The sequence below is a fragment of the Eulemur rufifrons genome, chromosome 30, assembly GCF_041146395.1.
Source record: "Eulemur rufifrons isolate Redbay chromosome 30, OSU_ERuf_1, whole genome shotgun sequence".
Taxonomy (NCBI): Eukaryota; Metazoa; Chordata; class Mammalia; order Primates; family Lemuridae; genus Eulemur; species Eulemur rufifrons.
This window is the reverse complement of record NC_091012.1, coordinates 48,123,764-48,132,896: the sequence shown is the minus strand read 5'-3', so window position 1 is coordinate 48,132,896 and position 9,133 is coordinate 48,123,764. Positions and strand designations below refer to the sequence as shown.

Genomic DNA, 9,133 nt, shown 5'->3' with positions numbered 1-9,133 from the left:
AGGTGTACATTATATGATATTTCTACTCTACCTCCACACAAACATTTATTGAGCAGTGGCTATTGGTAAAATATTAATATATACCAATTGAGTATGGGAGGAAGCTATCTCAGAAATACATTGGGTGGCAAGAATAAAGCCAAATGAGAATCAAACACAGACAGCCCACAAAGTTAAGATTAAGCATATTTTCAACAAAAAGTTAATAAAATTAATAAATGTCCAAAACATTCATTAAGTGGAAAAATCAGATTATAATATAATAATATTTATCATATAATTTTATTTCCCTAAATGCGCATGCACACACACACAATGTCTCTATTATTGGGCTGTTCCACTAGTCACACCTGATGCTCTAAGACAGTGACAGTGGCAACATCCATTATTGGAAGAGGAGGCAACATCAGCAATAACACTAACTTCTAATCAGAGAGTAAGTGCCCAGTATCGCCCTTATTTCAGGATGATTATTCTGATTTGCTTTACTTAGTTTTTGTATTGGTGGGTCAGTCATATTCTCCTGATAATCATCCCTTAGGGTGGTAGCAGGGTCTACTGTATTCATCATACATGTAGTCATATCTGCTCAAGTCCTCTGTATCAACTAATTTTACTGATTTGACTCCTTAACTCATGGTACAATCAGTTCTTCATTAAATTGGTAACATGTAACCAAAATGTTTGTACCCCCATAGTATCCTGAAATAAATAAATTGCTTATTTCTTGCAATTGATCAAATCAATTGGCAGGTTTGTGCTGACATGGTCTAAGGACTGTTGTATCTGATAACTGAGGTCCAGTACTTTAATCCAGCTACAACAGCTGAGTGGAGTAGTTACAACAGAGACTCTATATCCCACAAAGCTGAAAATACTGTCTGGCCCTTCACAGAAAAAGTTTGCCAACCCTTGCTCTAGAAGAGACTTCAAGGATTCATGGCCCTTGTTTTATAGATTAGACACTATAAGACACTATAAGAAAATGAGGCCCAAACAAGTTAAAAATGGCTGAAACTCAACATACCAGATTTTTAAAAAATTCATGGCCTCTGTTATCTGCCTGGTCTCCCAAAATACAATCACAGTACTTCGATAGTGTTTCTCATTTCAAGGAACGACACACTATCCACCTAGTTAAGCAAACCTAAAATCTATAAATTATCCTTGACAGGTCCCTCTTCATCACTTCTCCATCCAGTCTAAGCATCTTCCCTATTGAATCTTTCCACTTCTCTCCACTGCCACCATCCTACTCCAGGTGGCTATCATCCTCCTGGACCACTGCCACAGTCTCATAAGTGATCTCCCTGCTTCTCTTCTGGCCACTTTATGATTTTCTCTTCACACTGTAGTCAGAGTGATCTTTTCAAAACGCAAATCTGAATGCACAGTATCTCGTCCTAAAACTCTTCAAAAGCCCTCCATTGATCTTAGGGTAAATGGCAAACTCTTTAATGTGACCCCAAAGACCCTATTCTATCTAGCCCCTGTTGATCCCTGCAGCCTCATCTTATGCCACCTGCCTCTTCATTCCTTCTGCTCTAACCACTTTGACTTGACTTGCTTTCAGTCCCTTCAACTTGCCAAGCTCTCTCACACCACAGGGCCTTTGTACATGCTTTACCTCTGCCTGGAATATTCTCCCTCTCCCCTTGCTTAGTTTGTGCCTTTAGACATTGGTCAATCATCACTTCCTTGGGGGAGGCTCTTCTGACCTTCCTAAGTCAAATCCCATTCTATGCTCTTATATAGCACTTCATCTTTCCTTCCATATACTTACCACAGGTACAATGTTACAATTTGTATATGTGATTATTTTATGAATGTCTGTCTTCACCACTGGACTGTAAGTTTCATCAGGGCAGAGATGTTGTCTATTTTATTCTGCTATATCCCCAATACCCAGCCCAGTGCCTTGTCTTTAGCTCAATAAATATTAATTTAATAAATGAATGCATGAATTTACAGAAGTTCACACAGCTAGAGTTCAAGTTTCCTGAGTCCTAGTTCAGAACTCTTCATGGCACAATGATGGTTCTATTGAGGTCAGCAACACAGGATTGGGACATTTAGTATTTTTCTGTTTCTTGGCTCCAAACTAATCTCCTAATTTCTGCTAGCTGCTACACACATGCATGGCATTTTTCACCACCTAGAGTGTATGAAAGCATCAGTGACATGGTCCTGCTACTAAAACAATAAATCACTTGCCTTAAAGAAGGTTAGTACAGAATGTTGTTATTATTACCAAAGTAGTTGTATGTGAATTCTCATAGGAAGTATTGGAGCATTAACCACAAACGGAAAACATGTAGTGCTATTATAAGCATATTTAAGTTCCTTTAAAAAGAAAGTTTCCCAATATTTTCAATTGGCTGACCTGGGTTTCCAAATTTCCTTAGAATATCTAATGTTTTCATAGAAACATCACAAACCACCTTTCATAGAGTAAGTTGTTACCTATTGGAAGAGAAAAAAAATAGAACACTGTTCTTCCTTCAAAAAAACCCAAGGTGAAATATATGCATTATTATACTTTTAAAGCTAAGTGAAATAATAAAGAAAATTTGTGAAATGCTTTTCTGGAAAAGCCACTTATGGAAAGTTTTTATTTTAAACTAACAAATGGACTTTTGATAGTGAAAATCTAAGAATTGTGCATATTCTTTAGAAAATCCAAGTTATAATCCTGAAGTACTATAATCATCTAAAAGGTGCCTGATCTTTCAAATTCTTTAATCCTTCTCCATATTAACTTTCTGACCTAGCTTTTTGCAAACACTCCTAAGTCCCTGAAAATATTTTCGTGACACAAAACCCTAATTTATTGAGGTTGCCCTATGTTAGCAACTATCTTACAGATGTAGTTGGGTTCTGAGTGGTTCATAGGAAAACATATGTCTAATACAGAACCCCTAAAAATAGATATTCCAGTTGAAAGTCCAATTTTATTTTCTGGATTTCAGGATTAGAAAGCCAACAGCCGCTTACCAACAGATTCCATGTTAAATCAGGAGGGGATTTGCTGATTCCATTACAACTAAAAGGCAAATAACCAAAAAAAAAAAAAAAAAAAACAACCCAAAACAAAACACTTTTATCCTCCCAGAATAACATAATTACGCTTTCAAATGAAATTCAACCCCATATTTCATTCATCATAAAATTCTCACATCCTCAGAATCCCCCTCATGGTAGGCAATATATACTCATCAAATAAACAATTTCAAAGGTACTGCAGGCCAATCAATCTCTTGACCATAGATCAGTAAGTGTTGTTTATAAGCATAGCACTGTATCAGACACTCTGGAGGATATATAAGTCAATAGGATGCAGCCCTTGCCCACTTGGTCATCATAACGTTGTTGAAAAGATCTACTCATGTGAAATATTTATCAACTAGCACCAGCATCTAGCACCTAGCCCCAAAGAAATCAAAGAAAAGACAGTAAGAGTAGTGGATACTATACCACAAGGAAAACTTTCAAAGAAAGGGTGAGATTTCAGTAGACTTTAAAGGATGGGTGAAGACACCATCATGATTAAAGTACAATGGGGAAGGCCTGGGAAAAAAATAACATAATTCATTTATTAAGCAACTACCATGTGAAGCAAACATGCAAGGGATTTTATGAAAGGATAAGACAAATCAAAGCCAGATTATGGAAGGCCTCGAAAGCCAGATTAAGGAATTTGAATTTGAGCCAATAGCAATTACAACTGTGTTCTAAAACTCCCCCAAATCACAGCTTTAGGTGAGAGTACCATTTGTCTATAGTCCTGAGATACTGTTAATTCCAACCCTTCAAGGTGAATGAGCTGAATAATGGTGCAGAATATGGCAAGTATAATTAATTAAAGGAAGAGGGCTTTTTAATTTTATTTTGGGGAACAGGATGCTCAATGAAATCCAAATGGCAACAAATAAATTGGATCACAGGAGAGTCCAACCCAGATTAAATAAGGGTCCTCCTAAATCTCACTTTAAAGCCAATATCAAGTATCAACAAACACAGATGTACATAGTGATTTGGCTGTTTCATTACTTTGTGTAATGAGAAATCTCAAAACAGAACATTATTCTGCAGAGACAAAAAGTCTCAGTTTAACGTGCTTTAACATTACTGGTATATTCTCGTCATGAATGCTGCCAAGTGAACAATAAGAACTTGGACAGTATGCTCTGTCGAATGCTAAAGTCTCACATTCCCTGATACATTTTGGGCCCTTGTGAGGCAGTGGGTCTGGATACCAAAAGGAGACACAAAGGAAACTTGAACACAAATTGGGCTGTAATTTTCTACTTTAGATCTGATTGCTCCCTTGTCCCATTTTCAACATGGTATGTAAGGTTGTTCAAGTAGAACAACCTCTGACCATTTCTTTTCTTTTTTTTTTTTTTTGTATGTAGAACTAACGTTTACTTCAGAATAAAACATTAACAAACAGGGAAGGAAGAGAATCAGAACTTTCACAGAGCTGTACTTGACCATATCTTATAGACAAAGCAGAATTACAATGCATGTAACAAAAACGGTAAAAGTTTCTTTTTAAAAGTTGATAGTTACAAATATGGTACGTAAAAATTTTCTACTTTATTTCAGTACAATTTTCAACATACAGTCTACTATTTCTCAAGATATTTGAAGACTTAAAACAAAATTTCTATAGACTACTTGCAAACAGTAAAATTTAAGTAAAATGCTTACATTCTTATTTGAAAACAAAAATTAGATAAAAAAAATGGTGGGTGCAAGTTCTGCTCTCTGTTGCAATCTTACTTCATGTTTACTATTCCTTTTCTTCCTTGCATCTGTCCTTCTTTTCTTCATTATTTTCCAAGGTCTCTTCTTCATCTTTAATAATCCCATCCACTTGGTATTTGTCATGAGTCCATTTTGGACTGCTACCTGACTTTTTGAAGTTAAAGCGCCCTCTGCCACGTTGAAAAGTACCATGACCTTTTCCTCTTTTGGCCCAATAATCCACACCATCATCTCTGTCATCATGCAAGAAGTACTTCTTGCTCTTTGGGGTATATTCTGAATCCCATTCCTCTTCCTTTGGTCTCTTTTGAAAAGGAGTATTTGAGTTGTTTGGACCAGTATTTGTCCCAGCAAAAACTCCTCTGGCTCTTCCTTTGCCTCTAATTCGAAAAAAGGTTCCTCGTGGTCGGCTAACTCTTGCAAAGCCTGAGTATTCTTTCAGTTCATGGTGAGTTTTAAATTCTTCTCTTTCCTTCTTACTCTCCTTTTCTTCTCGAGAACTGGGAGAAGAAGGTGATGTTGAAGAGGATGAAGATCGAGAATGATCTTGCTCTCTACTTTTATGTTTACTGTCATCTTTGTAAGATTTGTATTCCTTGTAATCTTTTGGAGTTTTTTTTTCTTGCTTTCTTGATCCACTGGATTCCCTGGAGCCCTTGGAATCCCCCTGTTCTTTACTTCTTTATTTTCTATGGCGATCAATGTCATGCCAAAGATCAGCAGAGTCACATCTTAATTTTTTATCTCCCTTTTGATTTTCTTCTTTAAAAACTCTCTCTTCCCCTGCTAAACGGGTATGCTTCCTCAGGGCACTTGGAGAGATGTCAATTCTCCTGTGTATCTCAGGACTCTTTTGCCGGGTACTATGTTCTTCAGTGTCTTTCTGATATGAAGTGAACCGCTCGTTTAGGGTCATTGCAGGTGATTTGAAGTATTGCTCTTTAACATGATGAACCAAGGACACAATGTGTTGAATAAATGACTCCGAAGTGCTTTTGCTGGCCTGTGGTAACTTAATGTGGTCAAAGATGGATCAGAATTCTTGCTCCTTCTTGACAGAATGGACAAGTGTACTAGCAAGTAGCCTGTCTTTAGTCAAGGAAGCAGGTCTGTTAGAATCATCAAGAGGAACAGGTGCCATTTTGAGTTTGACTTCAGGACGATGGGAATCACTGGCTATCATTTTGATCCTAAGTGGGCTCTCCTCTCTGAAGGTAGACTTTTCCCGTGCATCCAGATTCTTGTGTAGAGGGGGACTGTAATCAAAGAGGTCTTTGAGCTTTTCAGACTTTACCTGCTCAGGTGACTGAGTTTCTTTCTTTATTGTTATTCTTTCAGAACTTTTGTCTTCTTCCTTGTGCTTATCTTTTGTAGTGCTAGGCCTTTCCACTATGTATCCAGTCTCTTTAAGTTTGTAATTTTTTTTCTTCTCTAAATCCATCACTTTCTCTATTGCCTTTCAGTAAAACTTTTGACTTGTACTTGAGTCCTTCCTCCTCTGTATTCCGGTGAGATGCCATAGCAAAACTTTTACCCTGATCTATGAGGACTGACTTCCTGAATTGTCTATAATCTTCTGTTTCCTCTGTCTCCTCCTCCTTCTGAATCATTAAACTTTTGTTTTCCAGACTCTATATCACTGAAGTAATATAGAGCTTCCTGATCTTCCCATTCTCCCTCTGCCCTCCCTTTCTCTGATCCTTTCTCCTTTGGAGCCTCTTTATCCCTGTTATTACCCCTATCAAGTAGGAATACTCTAGACTCTTCATCTGTGAACCTTTTTAAGAACTTTCCAGTCTTTGCAGTTTCCTGATCTCCGCCATCAGGATAAAAGGAGGAACATCCCCTAGTCTCATCTCTTGGTGCATTCTGTGGCGTGATTGTCTCTGCAGGGCTTCTTCGTGAAGGGATATGATGAATTGGACTATTCTGAGAAGGACTATATCGACTAGATCCATTTCCAACAGAACCAGACCCAGACCTTTCAGGACTATGCTGAATGGAATGTGAATGCTGAGAGGGGGTATTTTTTGCAGAGTGAACTGTACTGAGCATGGGGGCATCAGAGCAAGATGAACTCTGACTAGGTGGCATAGCAACAGGTGATGGACTATGTGGTGATCTGGGACTATTATCATAAGCTGAAAGGCCAGGCCAAATATCGCCAGATGTGGCTGATGGCTTATTAAATTCATCAATAGATTCAGATGGGTCATGTTCAAATGTATCTTTCGATTCCTCCCGTGATTTACTTTTCAAAGGACTCTCTTCTTGGGGTTCCCCTTCAGCTTTTTTGGTTTGCTTTTCCTGAGACCCTCATCTTTTAGAGACAGGAGATTTGCTATATGGGGATGAAGAATGAGAAGAGGATGATCTTGGAGACCTAGAGGATCTGTATGACTGGCGAGATCTGCTTCGGGATCTTTGCAAAGAAACGGATCTTCTTTTTGGACTTCTGGAATGTGAACGACCTCGTCTAGGACTCCTAGAGTGCCTTCTATTCCAGACAGGTCTATAACCACCTCGATGATATCTACCTCCTCCTCCTTGATAATACCCTCTACCCCTTCCTCTGTACCCATAAGGTCGTCTCATTCCTCTATTGTTTCTGTAATCTCAATGATAATCTCTAGAATATATATGATCTCTACTCCCAGATCTTGAATATGTTCTGGAACAAGATCTAGAACTGTATCGCTTCTTTCTAGAATGTGATCTTGATCTTGATCGAGAACTAGACTGTGATCTCAACTTTGATCTTGAAGAATGTGATCTAGATTTTGAGTGACCCATTTCCCTTCTCCTTGGGTTTATGCAGGATCAAGAAGTCAAGTGAAGTCTTTGAGAAACTGTAAGATTCTTCCTGAAGAGAATGTTCTGAGAAATTAAACTCTAAATTCAAATTCCTAACATGCCAAACACGGCTCCCAGCACGTATCTCCCTTGTAACTACACAGCAGCCATTTCCTGACTCGAGAACGAGAGGAAAACCATAGAGGTACCTCCTCTGACCATTTCTTAAACCACTCTGGAAAACCTTCATTCCCTAAACCATTGTTTTCATCTGTGTACAAGGTCAAGGCAATGATCTCTTTTGTTTATTAACAGCATCAGTTGTCCATGTTCATTGTAGAAGAGGTAAGTTTTCCAATTGTTTCACGTGTGACTCTGCATTATGGCCAATCACCATGAGGTTTCAAAATGGAGAGTTTTAGTTTAGGGAAAAAAAATGAATTTCCCACTAGGATTTCCTTTAAGTGCCTTTCATATTGCTGCTAGGTTTTTTTTGATGTAGCTCATTATGGCATCATTGTTATTTATTAATGTAATTTACATGATACTTGATATCATAAAGAAGTTATAGTCTCTGACTTCAAGGAGTGTAACAGGATATAAGCATTGAAACTGGCTTCAAGGGGTTTGAACTTGGAATAGAATTGAACGCAAAGCCACTGATAGGTTTCAAAAAAAGGAGTAAGCTCAAAAACAGATAAAGATGATTTTAGCAGGAGTGTTATGCATGGTCACCTAAATATAAGATGACTGGGGTCCAAAATATGGAATTCAACCACAGGAATTGAGAAGAAAAGGTGGACATAAAGAAGTATTTCCAAAAAACCAATGATGGTAGTAACAACAGTAATAGCAACTAACATTTACTGAGTATTTACTACATAGCAGGCTTAATATATAACTGCTTTCCATGTATTCTCACTTAGTTTTTATAGCATCCTATGAGTTAGGCCTTATTAAAACCACTTTACTTATGGGGAAAATGAGGCACAGAGAACTTCAGTAACTTTCTTGAGGTTACATGCCTGGTTGAGGCATGAAGTTGCATTCTGTTAAAGCAGTAAGACTTGGATACATACTTTAATATATTCCTCCTGTGAATACAGTAATCATGGATTTATTTTTAACAATATAGACAAATTAATACAAACAAGGATTGTCTTCTTTAAAGAGGTCACCTTAGGGAACCATATACTTATTAAACTGATGTAAACATTTCTGGAACTCTTCTTTAGTAATTGTGTTCTAAACCTGAAAAACACTCTTATTCTACTATTCACTAGTGGAAATGTTTCTTTGCATTTGAATTTAAATTTTGTAAATATCTAAAAAAAAATAAGTTGGAATTAAGTCAGTCAAATGAAATGAGTTATGAAGCTAGATTATTTTATTTGGGACCAAGAAAATGATGTGACATGAAGAAATGAAATATTTTTTTCTGAAAATATTCTCCCCAAATTCTGGAGCAGGGGCAGCATCTCTCAAATCAGTAACAACTTCCCTAGAAGAAAACTTCTTAACTCTATCAATTGTAGTTCCAGTTATGTGTGCTCATATTAAAATGTAAATA

The 9,133-nt window shown here is 37.3% G+C and overlaps 1 pseudogene; it reads right to left on the bottom strand.

The window, feature by feature from the left end:
* Positions 1-4,762: 4,762 nt before the first annotated feature.
* LOC138378091 (bcl-2-associated transcription factor 1 pseudogene) lies at positions 4,763-7,563 on the bottom strand (annotated as a pseudogene).
* Between the last annotated feature and the right edge of the window lie 1,570 nt (positions 7,564-9,133).